Here is a 19234-nt window from a genome sequence, read left to right as displayed (position 1 = left end):
AATGGCATTGCACACACTCTTAACTTTATCCATCTACACTATTTTCTCATAAATTACAAAAATTTGCACGAAAATGCAAAAAAATTCTGTGAATCTTTAAACTCGGTAAAAAGCATATATATGAAATTACCTGATCGCGAAAAAGTATATACCCTTTCCAAGGATGAACATTTCCACATATAAAATAAATAAAATATCCAAAAACTTTTACCTCTAAATTATATATTATATTATAAAGGTCACCAACGAATTCGTACCGCAAACATTACAAATGGTTACAAATACTTAGTGTCAAATATTTAAATTATTTCCATACAGGTTTACTTCAACTGAAACGTATACCAAATTCCTACAAACATAAAATTCACAAAATAACTATCATTTAATTAAAATATCACTAAACCATGTACATGTCGACTTATTTTTACTTAAAAAAACATCCCAGAATTGCACAAAAATGGCATTGCGCACATTCTTCACTATATCCATGTACACTGCTTTTAGAAAAATTTCACGAAAATGCATGAAAATACTCAACGTATTCTACTCAAACGTATTCCAAAACACTACAAACATATAACTCACAAAATCACGATCATTAAATTAAAATATAATTAAATTAAAAACACTACTTAAAATATAAATAAGCACATACATTAAATTAATAAAAATTAGATTACAATCCTAATTACTTTAAACTAAATCCTTGCTAATAACAATTTTCCAATAATATCATATTAATTTACTTACTCCTTACATTTAGAACAATGCATAAAAATAATATCCTCAAATGATTAAAAATACTAACTTACCTAATCTTCAGAATCTTCATTACGTGGCACGCACACTTCCGCTATTTCACACAACACACAATGAAGCTTAATACAAAATAATATACAGTCAAAAGTCGTTAATTCGGACACCCATAATCCGGAATGATCTACAATCCGGACCTCAAAGCTACAAACTCTCTGCGCATGCGTCGCGTTCACGCATGCGCACAGGCGTTTAATAGTGCGCGTAAGACCTTTACGTCTGCGAATATGTTTGTGCGCATGCGCGTTTAATGTGTGACGGACGGGATAGGCTAAGCTAAAAATTCAGTTAATGTTGCAGATTGCGTTGTTCCTTAATCTTCGAATTGGATCCGGCTTATTATTTTTTGCAGACTGTTAGAGCAATTTCATGAAAGTAAGCTTGAACTTTCGATTATGTCAAATAGAATTTCCGATATATATTTAATAATATGTAATTTGTATCTACAAAGCGAAAGTATGTTTTGAAATCCGAAATCTGTTTATCAATTTCACGCGGCCCGCGGATTGGAAGTTGATCTGTCAACACTATCCTTATCTTCAGAGCAGATGTTTTTATTTTATTTGGCTTATAATTCCTTACGAAGTCTAGTATTTCATCTGGATGTACTCCGTCTTTGATATGATTTAAATCAAGTTCCTCGTCATTATAATTCACTTCCGATAGTGAAGAAAGTGACCCAGAGGTTATTGAAAACGAAAACATTTCGATTGACAAATTAGTCGGTATTCTCAACACAGCAATTATAGGACTTGAACAGCGGAACTTTGTAACTAAACAAGAAATTATGTCTGTTTAATAGAATTAAAGAGAAAGTATTATCACATGAAACGAAGCAACTTACATTGAAAGAAATGTTTAATAAAGTAAACAAATAAATATTAAGCTTTTTCTTTTTGTAAATTTTGATACCCTTTAGTTCATAATTGTTCTTTATTTCATAAATTACAGTTTCATATTTTTAATTTTGTAATTTCTGCATGCCATCTTACCAGATTTAAACTGATGATCTGTAATCCGGAATCGCCGAAGTCCCGACGAGTCCAGATTAACGACTTTTGACTGTAGTACTACAGTTTTCCAAATTTCCCCCCTTTTCCATTAAAGAACTGTAATTCGTCCATTAATGTCACATGACATATCTCAGGATCTCTCATTTCCCTCGCACAAAATAATGCGTAATCGGAATTAAGTACTTCTCACATTATTACCAAAGTCCTAGGTAGTAACCTTTATCGCCTCCAAAATGTCACCAAACTACCAGTTACCATATTCCAAAGATCAGCCAATGCTTTTTCGAACAGCAGAAATACAAATTTCATACTGCCTTTAACCTGCCGCCACATAATCACTATCGTATTTATATGACAGCCAGACACACTATCCAGAAAAGTCATACTATATTTTACAAATAAATAAAATCAGAAATCCCTAGTTCTATCATGCACAGCCACTAAAAATAATCTCCCAGACCCTCTTTCCACACCTCCAAATACCCACTGCCCCTCAACAGGATGGCCAATATGATATTTCCTTTTGCCGAACTTCAATTCAACAACTTCCACCATTTTATATTTTCCCCCCTATCTTCTCAGGCACAGAGCATGACGCGAACCAACGAGCTCCAGCGAAAGATTTTTGAACGTCAACAGGATTGCTATACAACACGCAGTTGTGCCAAAAAAAAAAAGCGCAGAATACATATCACCACATTTGGTGAAATTAGGGCGTATATCAGAGTTGTACCCAAAGGAGTATTGTGTAAGAAGTAAAAAATTTTAGGAAACAATTTAAAAATCTGTATGACTGATATTTGCATTTTTACAGTCTGTGGTTACTATTCAGCTACACTAAACGTGTGTGGTATATGCATGCATAAAATGGATATTGTATACATATTAAAAGATATGCCAAAAAATCAGTTTAGTTAGAGTACAGAGAAGAATACCCCTTGTATTATCGCGAAGTTGTTTTATTTATGGTAACCTGAGTAGTTGAATGTTATGGAAAACCCTTATATGACAAAATCGATTGCATTATTCTAGTAAAATGACTGAATGTGGTAAGATTAATTTGAAGTTTCTGTACAATTTGGAAAGAAAGGAGAAAAGATCATTACTTGCATGGTGTGTAAAATGAATGTTCACTTAGCTGGCCATTATTAGGGTTTCAGTTTATAGGAAGGAAATGTGTATGTTTGAACGTCGGAAATGAGTACGGTCAATTGTTGCTACAGAGGATTTTTTTTACTTTTATTTTGTGAATTTATGTGCCGTTGCCAGTATACAGATTCTAGTTCAGATAATTTTAGAAAGTTTTTGGATGGTGTGAAGGAATTTTGACTGAAGTCAGGAAAATTTCTAAATAAGGTAAGTGGATATTTCCTGTGTGTAGTGCTAAGATGAATTCCCTTTTTTATGTTATTTCATTGTTTGAGTTAAAATGTAGTTTATTAAGATTATATATTTTTTGTTGGCTGCTCCTTTCACTTTTTAAGTGAAAATAGATCGATGTGTACATGGACAAAGGGAGTGCGCAATGCCAAGTTTGTTCAATTCTCGATTTTTTCTTAAGGGAGAGTCGATGTGTACATGGATACAGAGTTTGTGCAATTCTTTGAATTGTTATTTTGGCTTTGTGTAGCAGTGATTTTTAGTGCAAAAATCGCCGCTACACAAAGCAAAAATAGCAAGTCAAAGAATTGCACAAGCTCAATATCCACGTACCGCCAAAAATCTCAAATTTTCACCAAGGGGCACCAGTAAATATATTTTTACCTTTTTAGAATTGAGAGAAGAACTTGGCAACAAAATTTCAGACCTACAGAGACTGCAAAATGTCTAGCACTGGCCCTGAATAAGCCTTAAGTATTTATTTAGGACTTCGATAAGCCTTAATCATGTGTTGGAAATAGTCATTAGCATGTGAGAGAAGAAAGATAAAACTCAGTGAAGCAACATGTATTTAGTTGAAAATCTCATGGTACATGAACAATAAAATGTAGATAGCGAACAGTAGCTAAGCTTTATGATGATAGCCATGATTTCGAAAGCATTCAAATATCACAAACAAAAAGCAAAATTTTTTACTTAATAAAATTTGTAAAGAAGTGTGGAAAAGTGGTAATAAATAAGATGATATAACAGAAGTTTTTTATTCTGATGACAATGCCAAATCATCAAACACCTAACAGTAGTGGCATAGCTAGGGTGGGACATCTGTCCCTGGGCACATCATCCAGGGGGTGCAAAATTGATGTTACAAAATTTTAGAATGAAATGCTTTCTATTCTTGGTACTCCGTAAGGGGTACAAAATTTTCAGTTGTCTCCAGGTGCTGAAAATCCTAGCTACGCCTCTGCCTAACAGACGGCAAAGTATGTAGTATGGTTCTAAATCCTGAAAATATTGTTACCAATAAACAGTGAAGAAAATGACAAAGGGGCTGTTGGGAATAAAAACATTTCAATTGACAATTTAGTAGGAGTTCTTGAATTTGACAATTTAGTAGGAGTTCTTGATGGGGCAGTTCCTAGACTTAAATGGAACTTTGTGAAAGAACAAGAAATTATGTTATATATATAGAATTGCACAGAAAGTATTAACACAAAAAATGTAGCAAATTAAACAACCTACATTGGGGGAAAAAAAAAAAAAGGCTTATAAAACTAATAAAAAAAATGAGCCTTCTTTCTTTTTTTTTTTTTAGTCCAAAGGGATTTGAATCCCGAAGGACTATTAGTTTCGTTTTGGCATTTTGCGTCGGACTCATAAATGTCGGTTCACTTTTCAAACTGTTGCCACAAAATGTTAAGAGTCCTGCATTATATTTGAAGAAATTAAATAATGAAAAATCTGCATAAATGTATGTATATTTCTCGTATTGTGATAAAACAACGGTACATGGAGTCATCGAATTTTGAATAACGTAATCCTCCAACGAATATGAGCATGTGGAAGACCAAATTTAAAATTTGAAATTTGTTTTATGATCGATTTCCTATTTTTTAAAACTTTGACGAATTTTTGATTAACAAACTCAAGGATTTCAAAGCGAGCAATGGCAACGTTGTGCAGAAAAAACATTTTTATCTCCAGCGCGTGAGTCTTTGTATCGGAAATTCTAAAGATATGCTCATTTTAAAACTATTTTGCGATATTGCTGTTGCACTGGATCTTATGGTTTAAGTGCGAGGAACATGATATTTAATAAAGAAAGGTAACACACAAAATGTTAAAAAACGCCCCTTTGGACGTAATTTAAAATCTGAAACATTTCAGATTTTTTTTTTTTTTTTTTTTTGTGTGTGTGTGTAAATTTAGATTTGTTAAAAATCATTAATGCTTCATTACTTTATAAACCACAAATACATATTTTAATTTTATGATGACTACACACCATCTTACTAGATTTAAACTGATGATCTAATTAATATTTGGAAAAAATTTCAAATTCAGAATCATCGAAGTTATAATGAGTCCGGATCTTAGACTTTGTACTCTATACATACTTAGAGAATAAATATTTAAATTATTTCCATAATTTGATAACATGATAAGCACCTATTTTTTCTTTTTCTGTAATAAGCTATCTCTTAACTCCAAAGCTATTTTACGAGTCTCTTCTAACTGGTTACGATGTTTCTCAATAATTGGCTTCTTTTACATATTATAATCAGATATGCTTTAATTGCTAGCCAACAGCATTTCTTTTTCTGATTCTATGTCCTTTACCTATAACATAAAATAAATATCAGTACAGTTTGAAATAAATTTCAGCATTAATACTCAATTTTTAAAAAATAATCTTTCAATAAGGATACAAAAATAAAGATAACCTGTTTTAAATCATGAACCATTGATTCTGATTTTTCATCATTATTCAAAATGACCTTTAGTTCAACAGCATTCAAATGTTTTAGCAATCCAGTAAGATGTCTGTAATCAGGAGTAAAGAGAGATGCTGTGGAATTCATCATTCTGCAACAAAAAGTATCTATTATAAATATTACTATAAAACTATCTATTAGAAATATTACTATAAAGCATACAAAAAAGCATGTACCTTAAATGGACACAATGTTTGTTATGAACACAAAATAATAAAAACTAAGAAAAGTGTTTAACATTTGAGACAAATAACAGACTATGATGATGGAATACTACAGAGGGCTGATAAATTACCTTAAAAGTTCTTCAGAATACTTACTGATTATCTCATGGTTACAGCATGTGGCCCAAAATGCTGTTTTTAGCATATTTTCGTGCCAAAAACATCATTTTGAAAAATGAAAATAGTCAACCCACGCATATGCGTACCAGCTATATACTGTGTGTGGGGGAAAAAAAAAAAAGAGGGGCAGTTCTATATGTCCCGTTCAATGGGGCCGATTGACGAAATTCAAAACGACGTCTCGAAAGCATGACTTGGGAAATTTATTAGAGTTATATATAGTATTTTTCTAATATAGGTATTTTTAAAAAAAATAGGACTTTTTCTGAAATGACATGCCAATTTTTTTCCATATTTCGATTTTACGACTCAAATTATGCCAAACTGTGAAGTTTTTCAAAAATCACACAAGAAGTTTTTAAAAAATTAGCTCTCAAAAATTCAGCTACTCAATGTTGATTGAATTTGATCAATCAACTCAGTAATCAGTACTAAAGAGAGATGCAGTGGAATTCATCATTCTGCAATAAAAAGTATCTATTAGAAATATTACTATAAAGCCATACAAAAAAGAATGTACTTTAAATAGACACAATGTTTGTTATGAACACAAAATAATAAACACTAAAAAAAGCGTTTAACATTTGATAGAAGGGTACTATTCGATTTTGAGGGCCGTAAAAATTCGCCAGACTGTTGTCGATACCAGTGTTGCCAAAAATAATTGCAACAACCTTAACACAAGAAGGGAAGTATTATGGTAAATAACTTTGATGTTTTAATTCAGATGAAAGTTAATTTCATATAATACTTTTTTATTATTATAATTTATATAAAAAAGGCTAAACATGACTGAATGGAAGCATAAGAGTAAATAACTATTTCAGATCATTATTATAATTTATATAAAAATTGCTAAACATAACTGAATGGATGCCTGCATTGCTGTTTCGCTACCGAGTTATCGCTAAAGCATATTTTTATCTTGTTGGTTGTTCAAACATAATTTTCTGTAATGAATGATGCCTTTTCTATGAAAATATTCTCGGTAAAGTGCAGAATTGCCCACTTATTTGTTTGCCGCTTTTTACAAGGGTAAAACAATTGGATTTTTCTCAATTTTCTTTTACTTTTTAAGTGAAAATAGGTCGTTGTGTACATAGATAAAGTCAAGGGTGTGCGCAGTGCCATTTTTGTGCAATTCTGGGATGTTTTTTTAAGTGAAAATAGGTCGATGTGTACATGGATACCGAGTATGTGCAATTCTTAAAAATGCATCAAGCAGTGGGAGATTCTGCACTTTACCCAAAATTCTATTGCAGACTTTTCTTCATGGGCAATTCCCAAATTGTTAAATCCATGGGATATCAAAAAAGGATTTAAAAATTAAACTAGTATTTCAATGGCGTCTTAACTCTTTGGCATCGAAGTCGCCCCAAGCGCTTGAACGTTCAGACATCGGCTGGACGCCCGAAAACGCCTGAATAACTTCCTACCCAGTGCTTTCCCCCATCACGTTACTGCATTACTCATTGCATTCAGGTGTTGTTAAATGACATGTCAATCATTCTTTTGAAGCTACTAAAAGTAGTTCTTATCACCTTCTCTTTCCTTTGTTTACTGTCAGTGTTTAGCTTTTGATGCCCGACGTTGCAATCCCGTCCCAAGGGGAAACTTCACACAGTGTCAAAGCGTCGAAGAAAGAAGTTCTTGCTTTACTTAAGTAAGGCTATTGTTAGCGCTGTAGTATTCAACTTGTCGTGGGGGAAGGAAAAGCGTTCCAGAAGAAATTCTTAGATATGGGCGTTTTCGATGTTTGGGGAATTGAGATTTTGCCCTCTCTTGATGCAAAAGAGTTAAGAAATATAGAACTAAATAAACTTACACAATCTGAAATCTGCGCATACGCTAGATTTGACGCGCTGTTAAATGGGCGCGTTTGCTAGATTTGGTGTTTTTGCGCATACATTTTCGCTGCAATTTTTTTACGATCCTCAAAACAAAATAGTACCGAGACGAATAACAGACTATGATGATAGGAATAATACAGAGGGCTGATAATTAACCTTAAAAGCTATTCAGAATACTTACTGATTATCTCATGGTTACAGCATTTGGCTCAAAATGCTGTTTTTATCATATTTTCGTGCATGTACATGAAAATAGTCAACCCACGCATATGTGTATCGCACATGTACATTGCGTGAAAAAAATAAAAAGAGGGACAGTTCTATATGTCCTGTTCTACTGGGCCGATTGACGAAATTCAACTTGCTTTTTTTCACGTCTCGAAAGCAAAATGCAGGATATTTATTAGATTTATATATATTATTGTTCTAATATATATATTTTGACATTCTAATATATATATCTGAAATTACACGCCAATTTTTTTGCATATTTCGATTCTACTACTCAAAATATGCCAAACTGTGAAGTGTTTAAAGAATTAGCTCTGAAAAATTCAGCCCCTCAATGTTAATTGAATTTGACATGCATTTATTAATATCTCATTTTTTTATTTAACTTACTCGATTCCTTCTTCCAAAATTCAAAATTTAGGCTTAATCCAAATTTAATTTGCACATTTTTTATGATTTACTTTTAAAATTTGTATTTAAAAATTACTTTTATAAATTTTTTGAAAACATTTTTGTATTATAAACTATAAAATTTTTTATACCGTCTTAAATTAGATGTATTTCTAGGCATGCTTGCAAAAAAATTAGAGTTTTTTTATTCAAAATTTTCTAAGATATACATGAGTTTACAAACTGGCATGTTTTGAAATTTGGTGTACTTATTATAAGCTATAATAAGGAAAATACAGCTCAAGCACTTTGTTAAAATTAGTTGAAAGAATGAATGATTGACCTTTTTTCTGCTTGTGCATCAATGAAAAAACAAGAAAATAAGTAAGTTGCCATAAATTATGAATTTCGCCCCGTGAATTATTCTTGGTGCAAGATGAAAAAATTCGTTAAGAAAATTTTTTTCATTTCTCCATTAATTTCGCACCAAATTTTACAAAATTTAATATTTAGGCATAATTTGAGTCATAGAATCGAAATATGGAAACAAAAATTGGCATGTTATTTCAGAAAAAGTCCAATTTTGTGTCAAAATACCTTTATTAGAACAATGTTATATATAAATCTGATACATATCCCAAGTCATGCTTTTGAGACATGAAAAATGCTATTTGAATTTCGTCAGATGTAATTTAATTGCTTTATATTTACCCATTATTTTCATGACTGTAGGAATGCAGATATCAGCCATTTAGATTTTTGTTTATTCTCTTAAAATTCCTATTTCTATTAGAAAGCTTTTTGTCATTATTTATGAATAGTGCAATACTTATAATGCCATACAGATAGCCAAATAAATAGTTTTCTTTAATTCACAGAATCTTGAGTGCAGGTAATCAGAAGGTAATGTTTTCAATTAAAGGATGTGGTTATGTACATGGTTTATACATGTTTTTCTCATAATACTAGCACTATTGCAAATGTAAAATTAATAAGTTATATTACAGCACAATCTTCTGGGAACTCTATTTAAACAATACTGCTCGGGATAGCTAACGTAAATTTTAACTGCAACAAACTAACAGACAAGAATACTAATAATAAACAGTACATAAGTACAGTCAAAAGTCTTTAATCCGGACGTACATAATCCGGACCTCAAAGCTACAAACTTTCTGCGCATGCGTAAACGCATTATGCGTCTACGCATGCGCATAATACCTTTATGCATGTGCATAGTACGTTAACGCATGCGCGTTTGATGCATAACGGACGGTATAAGCTAAGCTAAAATGATCTATTTCAGTTAATGTTGCAGATTGCGTTGTTTCTTAATCTTCTAATTGGATCCGGCTTATTATTTTTTGCATACTGTTAGAGCAATTTTGTAAAACTAACCCTGAACTTTCAATAATGTCAAAAAAGAATTTCCAATTCTGGAGCTGCCAAAGGATATACAAAGCGAAAGCATGTTTCAATGTCCATCAAACAAAAAGTGGAATTGCTGCAAAAAATGGATAAAGGCATGAAAAAGTGACAGAGAGGTGATTTGTTTCTCTAACCATTCCGAAACCTGTTTATCAATTTCACGCTGCTCTGCAGGGGGGGGGGCAACGTTGCGGCGCATAATGAACTGGAAGTTGATCTGTCAGCACAATCCTCATCTTCAGGGCAGAAGTTTTTATTTTATTCGACTTATAATTCCTTACAAAATGTAGTACAGTCAAAAGTCGTTTAACTGGACTCGTCGGGACTTCGGCGACTCCGGATTATAGATCATCAGTTTAAATCTGGTAAGATGGCATGCAGAAATTATAAAATTAAAAATATGAAACCATAATTTATGAAATAAAGAATAATTATGATCTAATGGGTATCAAAATTTACAAAAAGAAAAAGCTTAATATTTATTTGTTTACTTTATTAAACATTTCTTTCAATGTAAGTTGTTTAAGTTGCTTCGTTTCATATGATAATACTTTCTCTTTAATTCTATTAAACAGACATAATTTCTTGTTCAGTTACAAAGTTCCGCTGTTCAAGTCCTATAATTGCTGTGTCGAGAATACCGACTAATTTGTCAACCGAAATTTTTTCGTTTTCAATAACCTCTGTGTCAGTTTATTCACTATCGGAAGTGAATTATAATGATGAGGAACTTGATATAAATCATATCAAAGACGGAGTACATCGAGATGAAATACTACATTTAGTAAGGAATTATAAGCCAAATAAAAAAAAAATATCTTCCCTGAAGATAAGGATAGTGCTGACAGATCAACCTCCAATTCATTGCGTGCTGCGTCCCCCCTCCTCCCCCCGCAGAGCAGCGCGAAATTGATAAACATATTTCGGAATGATTAGATAATCAAAGGATATGCCTTTATCCATTTTTTGCAGCAATTCCACTTTCTGTTTAATGGACTTCGAAACATACTTTTGCTTTGTAGATCCTTTACATATTAGTAAATATATATCGGAAATTCTATTTGATATAATCGAAAGTTCAAGCTTACTTTTATAAAATTGCTGTAACAGTCTGCAAAAAATAATAAGCCGGATCCAATTCAAAGATTAAGGAACAACGCAGTCTGCAACATTAACTGAAATAGATAATTAGATAATTTTAGCTTATACCGTCCGTTATACATTAAACGCGCATGCGTAAACGTATTATGCGCATGCGCACATGCATATTCGCAGCCGTAAAGGTCTTACGTGCACGCGTAAACACCTATGCGCATGCGTCGACGTGACACATGCGCAGAATGTTTGTAGCTTTGATGTCCGGATTATAGATCATTCCGTATTATGGGTGTCCGAATTAACGACTTTTGACTGTATTTCATCTCGATGTACTCCGTCTTCGATGTGATTTAAGTAAAATTTTTTCGTCATTATAAATATCCCGAATACAAATCAAATAGTTTTCTGGTTGCAATTTTCTAAATTGGACTATGCGTAATGTATGTTTTACGCATGCGCACGTTGATAGAAATGTTTAATAAAGTAAAGAAATAAATATTAAGGTTTTTTTATGTAAATTTTGATACCCTTTAGATCATAATTGCTCTTTATTTCATAAATTACGGTTTCATATTTTTAATTTTATAATTTCTGCATGCCATCTTACCAGATTTAAACTGATGATCTATAATCCGGAATCGCCGAAGTCCCGACGAGCCCGGATTAAAGACTTTTGACTGTATTAGCCTGCCGAATGTGAATGCTAGTTATAATCCAGCCATAAAAGATGAGCATCCTGCCAAAGTCATCAGCAATACCTCCTATGGTATACTGAAGAAACTAATCCTAAAATTAATATTCAACTAGCTTTGCTTTTGCACTTCATTAAATGCTATAATGGATTTCTACTATTTTTTTGAATTTTGTCAGCCATATTCAGCTGATCACTTCATGTACACATACTTTATTTTGATAGTAGGATTGCATAACTTATGATAATAATCTACAGTTCTGTAGGAGGCAGGTCTTAAATTTTAATAATCTTTTTTTTGGGGGGGATAATAGTTAATTTAAACCCTTATTCTTAAAAAGAACAGTTTATTTATTGAGAATTAACTTTGTTTACATCAAACAAAAGTGCAGCTGTTTCGAGTGTGTTGTTATGCCTCGCTCACCTATAATTGGCACTAAATTGTGCTGCTTGTCAGTAGTTTCATGGCCCACAGGATAAAACACAAGTATCTAATAAACTAATATATTTTTACACATTAAAAACTGTAAATTAACTCTGCAAGTAATAGGTCAATGATCACCAATATTTTTTTTATGAAATAAACCATTCACTTATTAACCACGATTTTGGAAAATGATAATTTGTACACTGCTTTTCAGAATTAAAGGATAATCTGAATAATACACTTATTAATTAAAGTTTTCAATTAATATATAATGGTCAAATTGTTTATGTGAACTACTTGCAAAACTAGATTTCTAGTACAGGAAATATGCTATTAGGTGACTGGTAACATGTTGCTGAATGGATGCAAGTTTGATTGCAGGTGTGTAGTTTCGTTTAGAGTTAATGTGGTTTCCAAGAATGATCAATATTTATTAATTATGGCTCACAGGCATCATTTAAATGAAGGGCAAAAGTGACAGTTAATGGTAGAATCAAAGGGAGAAAATCCCGAATGGGAATCACACAAGTTTTGAATTCTCTCAAAGTGTTGCATCAAGAAGTTGGAACTGATTTTTAAGCAGTGAGTATTCATAAGAAATTTGTATTAGATATTTAGAAAATGAAATGCACAACATAGATCAATAAGTGTCACACTTGTAAAAAGAAATAGGTCAAAGATGGTAGGCAAAAGGAGCTAAAATGCAAGTCCAGATAAAATTGTACTCTTCACAGAATAATTTACCAGTTTGAAGATTAATATATGGAGAATAATTAATTAGTAATTTTAATTAATAATGCATTTAATCATAAGTTTAGGTAATAAATGTTATTTATACAAGAAACAAAATTTATTATATTTTCCATGGAGTTTTTTGACATACACAATATTATACAGCTGGACATGATAAAATCACATAGAAGATTGTACAGTTGGTTGAGCAAAAATGACATTTCTTATGATGAGAAGGTGAGAATCGATAAGCATTTAGTGGATGGTGTAACAAATAGGAGAGAACAAGAAAATTCAATATCATGTAAGACACCTAGAGAAAATCATGAAAAACAAAAGTAAGTTGGTGTAGCTATTAGTCAGGAAGGCTGGAAAAATAATTGTAATAACAAGCAAAACAGGCATTGGATGTGAGAGCTAATAAAGGAATGAAGTAATTTTTAATGAGCTGGCCAAAAATGTGTAAAATTAAAGAAAAGACAAATAAATTCAGTTGTAATTAGAATAGTGTTCAGTGAGTATTAAAAATATTGCCTAAGGTGCAGCAAAACTGCACCAAACCATTTTCTATTAAGAGCATCTGTAATATCATAGTCCATGAGTGGGATAGGTTTGTTGTTAGTAAGATTAATCTTATTGAAAATTTTTTTAGCTGACTGTGCAACTGAGAGATGCATTTTGTGTCAGGATCGCAATATCATCTGCATACATGGCTAGTGTAATGTTAGGTAAATGCAGGATATAGTTTGCATAAAGTGAAAAGAGGATAGGACCAAGGAGTGAATCTTTTCGAATGCCCTGAAGGATTTTTCGACATGTAGAGTATGTATTATTATAGTGAACAATGAAGTGTCTATCATATAGATAGAAATAAAGGATGTAATCTGGGAACCCCAGAGTGATTAATTTGTTCGTAAGCCTCTGCAACCACACACAATCAAAGGCTTTCAATATATCACGGAAGAGTGTTCCAGTAGTTTCGTGAAGACCTTGTGCAATAAATTCTGTCACCCTGTATAGTTGGTAGGCCGTGGAGTGTTTCTTTTGGAATCTTTGCAGTTGAGGAATAAGGATTTTGTTGTCATCTATGAAGCCGTTGACATGATGGAAAATAACTGCTTCAGGAATTTTGCCGAGCGTGGAAAGTAAGCTAATGAGACGATTAGCAACCAGGTCAGCAGAGTTCTTTCTGGGCTTTAGAATCGGAGTAATGATAGCAATCTTCCAGTTGGTTGGGAAATTTTGGAGCTCAATCATAAGGTTGATAATGTTAGTGAACAGGCAAATCATCTTCGCACTTATATTTCTTGATCATCTTGTTACTGACTTGATCTACCCCCGGACGTTTTTGATTTTCTTCTCTTTTCAATGTATCTAATCACTTCTGAGGGCATGACAACAGGAATGTTGTTTGTGTTTGTTCTTGAGAAGAATTGTGTAATGAGTAGTGACACAGTATGTTCTGCTTGAGGGTGGGATATGTTGTGAGTGCAAAATTGAGATGCATAGTGATCTGCTGGAGACTCAGATTACTCAATTTCGGTGTAGGCGATTACAGTAGGGCCGTTAAGGGACAGAATGTTTGTTTTGAGTCTGTTATACTTTAAAAAAGCATTCCAGACAGAACTTTCATCTTCTGAAAGTGATTCCAGGTATCTGGTACAGTCCAATTGTGCTTGTTCTTTGATAAGGGTCCTCACTGCATGCCTGAGTCTGTTCATGATTCTTTTGCCCTGTGGACAATATGATATTTGCCAAGTTTTCCTAGCATAGTTTCTTTTTACTCCCTTATACGAAGTAAAGGAAGTATTGTAATCAAGAAAAATTCCGCGTACCATATTTCGACAAAAATATCCATTTTGACCATTATCGAAAGCAATTTAACAATGTTTTTGCGTGGCATCTGTATGTAAGGACAGAATAAAGGAATCTTTTTTCCCCAAATGGATTATAAAACTGGTTTAAAATGGATTCAGAATTTTCATGGCATCTTTACATACATATCTCGCATAACTCAAAAATGAATAGCCTCAGAACATTTAAATTTTGTATGTGGGACTGCTATAGCATGTAGATGTGCACCTCCCTTTTTGGTTGCAATCTGCCACACCAATATATATATATATGTATATCCACTCTATTACTCAGCTCATTTTCTTTATTCTTATATGTTTATAAATTGTATATTTTTTGCTCTAAAATGATTTTATTATAGTACATTGTTCTAATCTTCCAGTTAAGGTTTTTAGGCCTTTAGTTATCCTGCATGTTATAGTTATAAAATTAGCAACAATTTAAAAGTTGTTTAAGTGTGGCTAAGCCTAATTTTTTTTTTTTAACCACAGCAGCCATATTTGTTTACATTTGAAACTTAGCAGAATACTGGATTTGTTGCCAATCTAGAGAAACTAAGCTTCACAACAACAAAATAACATTGTCTTTTATTATTGCGAATTAAATTATGCTTAATCCATTCTAGAATTAGCATTTAAATTATTAAATTATCTCATATATTGACTCAGCATAGCATCCACAACAAATTAAGTCAGTTTCTACGCTTTCAGTGTCTTTTTACTGAGTGAGACCAAAAAGTAAACTTTCAGTTTTGTGCACCGGAAAATCCATCTTGCCCGCTGGCCAAACTGCTTGTTTTTGCATAGAAAGTGTAATTTTATCCGTAAAAAAATTGTTTTTAATTGTTTTTACTGTATTTGGTGTTTTATATTTTTCTGTAGCTTTCAGTTTTTAGTATAAATATTTTGAGTTTTTTTAATGTATTTTTGCCTTGTCGCGAAGTGAGAGCAGAAGTGAAAGAGAAATATATCTCCAATGAAATTCCAGGAAATAAGTTTAAATGAAATGCAGGAAAATATGCATATAATTTAAGATTCTGTACAAGGAAGCCAGAGTGTGAACATCAGATTTTTTAAAATAAGTTCTCTTATTGCAGGATTTTTAATATTTTTTTCTTTCTGCAGCTTGTTTGCTATTTTTGGTGTGTGCAGAGTGTAATTCATTTGTAAATTCTTTAGTCAAATCATCAAACTCATATCTTGTATGTATGTTCAGGAAAGTGTACTGGATGTGTCTAGAGCTTTGGCATATTCTGCCCAGTTAGTAATAAGGGCTGCTCAGTGTGGTGTATTGTCGCTATTCATGCTGATGTTTGCCATAACCGGATTGTGATCCGAAGAAAGTTAATTTATGCTGTCAATAAAAATCAGAGCATTTATATTTTTAAGCAGGAAAAAATCAAAAAAATCTCACTTGCGGAAGCTCTATGTGTTAGTTTATCTGGAGCTGTAATAAAAGTATTGGCTGTTTGGGCAAGTTTGTATATTGTTCTACCATAGTTATTAATAGAACTGCAGTTCTACACGAGGTGGTGTGCGTTAAAATTTCCACCTAAAGTAACTTGATTGTTAGTGTTGAGTATTGTGTCTAAATCAGAAGACACATCTACTACAGCTTTATTGCTTGATATATAGATGGAGACAAAAGTGATTGGATGAGTTGTGTTTGAAGTGATTGTGATGGCTAAGGCTTCGACACCTGAGAGCCGTATAAGTGTTGTGAGATAATGGAAATGGAGCATTTGCCTGGAATAAGCAATCCACCTTGGGCATTTCCCCCAAGTGCATATCTGCCTTCAGTAGGTCTATCTAATCTGTGCTTGACATAGTAAATGACTCTGGAATTGTTATGCGACCAAGCATATGTTCCTCTAATGGAAACTTAAGTCAGGACTGTACTTGTGTAAGAAATATGATTTGCATTCTATGTAACCATACATTATTAGGCTGATTCATTTTAATTTAATGTTAATTTTGTTTGTCATTTCAAGAAAAATATACATTTTATCAATAGGATCACTAGCTGCTTTTAGCTTAGGCATATAATTTTTGAATACATTATTCATAACTTTCATGCCATCTTTTTCAAATATTTCATTTAATTCGTTCATGTAGATGAACTGAGTAAAAAATTCAGAAATTTGATTTATACCATTTATATCACTAGTACTGGATAAATTTTGAAATAATTTACTGTATTATTACTAGGATTGTTAACCAACTTGACAGGTACAGCAGTAGCCGAGTCGGGGGTAGTAGCATTGTGTTTGAGGTTATTGTAGCAGCCTCTTTTTTCACCATATCGGTGTATGAGATGCCTGGCTTTACAGAGGTACTTTTGCTTTGGCTGGGCTTATTTTTAGGGACCCATGATAGGAAGCAATGTGGGGTCCATGGCAATTACTGCACTTGGATTCTTCAGTCCTTCCTTTTTGTGGACAGTCTATTGTTTTGTGTGGAAGAGAGCTTTTCACACATCAAAGTTGAAAATAACGATTGTCGGAGGAGGTATCATCGGCAGTTATAGCACTGTGGCATTTGATTCTTGGATATAAATTTTTCAACAGTTACAGAGTAGTAGATCTCTTAATTCATAATTTTTTCTTTATTCTCATTTTTAACAAGTTATACCATGAATAAAGCAGAACTGTGGAGTCGGTAGGAAAAATGACCGACTCTGGCTCCTGGAATTTTAATAACTCCAACTCCTTCATATATATATAAACATATAAACATGGGTACAGCTTATTTTTTTAATATACAAGAACTAGTAGATGGAAAAACTGACATTAGTACTTTCTAAGAAACAGTAAAACTTCAGCAAGATCTTCTTTGTTAGAGGATCATAGATCTGATATGATAAACTTCAGAATTGAGAATATTAATCATATATTGATTCTCGCTTAGGATTCAAGGATTAAAATGAAAATTCAAGGATAGTGCAAAAAAGTGTGTTTCTCTGTGTTCCTACAAGGGAAAATTGTAAAAAGGACTGCCTTTTTTTTTTCCTATCCTCATACATCACGTCGCCTTTTCATTACAGATCAATCGACAGGTAGGTTTTTTCTAATAGATTCAGTGAGTGATGGCTGATTAATTGTTGCAAATAAATCTGAACTGAAGGCACCAGTACTCAACTTTTCGTGATGCTAATGGTTCATCCATTAATGTGTGTGGTCGCTAAACAATAACTCTTAACTTTGGTTTAAGGTGCTGTTTTACTTTCTCTTTTTATATTTGTAATGTTACATGCTCAATCACAGGTGCAGGTTTTTTATATTACTTCAATTTATCTCCGGCTAATCTTTGGAATACGGTAACAGGTAGTTTGGCGACATTTTGGTAAGTGATAAAGATTACTAGCTAGGACTTTAGCAATAATCTGAGAAGTACACAGTTCGAATCACAGATTATTTTGTCTCAGAGAAATGAGAAATCATGAGACATGTAATGTGACATTTTCTGGAAAATTCCAATCGGGATTTTAGCTAATAAGCACTTAGAAACAATTTCGCTGCTAAAGTGCAGAATCGCCCACTTATTTGTTTGGCACTTTTTATAAGAGTAAGAAGAATTGGATTTTTGTCAATTTTCTTTGACTTTTTAAGTGAAAATAGGTCGATGTGTACATGGATAAAGTCAAGAGTGTGCGCAATGCCATTTTTGTGCAATTCTGGGATGTTTTTTTTTTAAGTGAAAATAGGTCGACGTGTACATGGATACCGTGCATATGCAATTCTTAAAAAGGCGGCAAGCAGTGGGCGATGCTACACTTTCTCCCAATTTCGCACCTAATCTTCGTCATAATTAAGCATTTTTGCTCCATAAAAGTTCTAGCATAAGTGTAATTCGGCTAGCAGATTGTTGGAAAAAATGTTGAGTAAAAAAAAAATGCCTTTACTTCGTGAAAACAAAATGGCGTCTAAAAAAAAAAAATAGATAAATAAATAAAAATAAAAATGAAATAAAAACTAGCAGGTTGCTGCAGCAGCGTTGGTCGCCGAAGTTTCGCCAAAAAATCGCCACGTTACCATAATCCGAAGATTCACCTTATCTCCTTATTTACATTACAAGTGTCTAATTCGTTTAACAACAAATCCAAATTTTTAATGTACCTACCAAATTAAATACTTGTAATATTTTTTCTGTAAAATCTTCTTGTATTGTTAATGTATTTGGTAAATTATTGTTACAATATCCTGGTATTACTAAATTACTGGGTCCCAATCAACCTGTGAAGCACAATACTGGGCATTATATAAATACTAAAAGTCTTCCAGTTACTGCTAAACCTAGATGGTTAGCTCCTGAACGCTTAAAAATTGCGAAAGCTGAATTTCAGCGCATGATTCAACTGGGACACATGAGACCTTCCAAAAGCCTCCTATTCATTGCCCTTGCACATGGTGTCCAAGAAAGGGTTTGTTGAATGGAGACCTGTTGGTGACTATCGATCTCTTAATGCTCAGACTGTAGAAGAAAAATA

The 19234-nt window shown here is 32.8% G+C and overlaps 1 protein-coding gene across 2 annotated transcripts in view; it reads left to right on the top strand.

Annotated features, from left to right (window-relative positions):
• Spt6 (transcription elongation factor Spt6) overlaps positions 1-19234 on the top strand; it is a 171550-nt gene that overhangs the window by 25603 nt on the left and 126713 nt on the right. The gene's annotated exons all lie outside the window — the stretch shown is intronic.

The sequence above is a fragment of the Stegodyphus dumicola genome, chromosome 3, assembly GCF_044657685.1.
Source record: "Stegodyphus dumicola isolate Sdum_Otavi_A_Nest chromosome 3, ASM4465768v1".
In the NCBI taxonomy this organism is placed as follows: domain Eukaryota; kingdom Metazoa; phylum Arthropoda; class Arachnida; order Araneae; family Eresidae; genus Stegodyphus; species Stegodyphus dumicola.
This window is presented reverse-complemented; position numbering and strand designations above follow the sequence as displayed.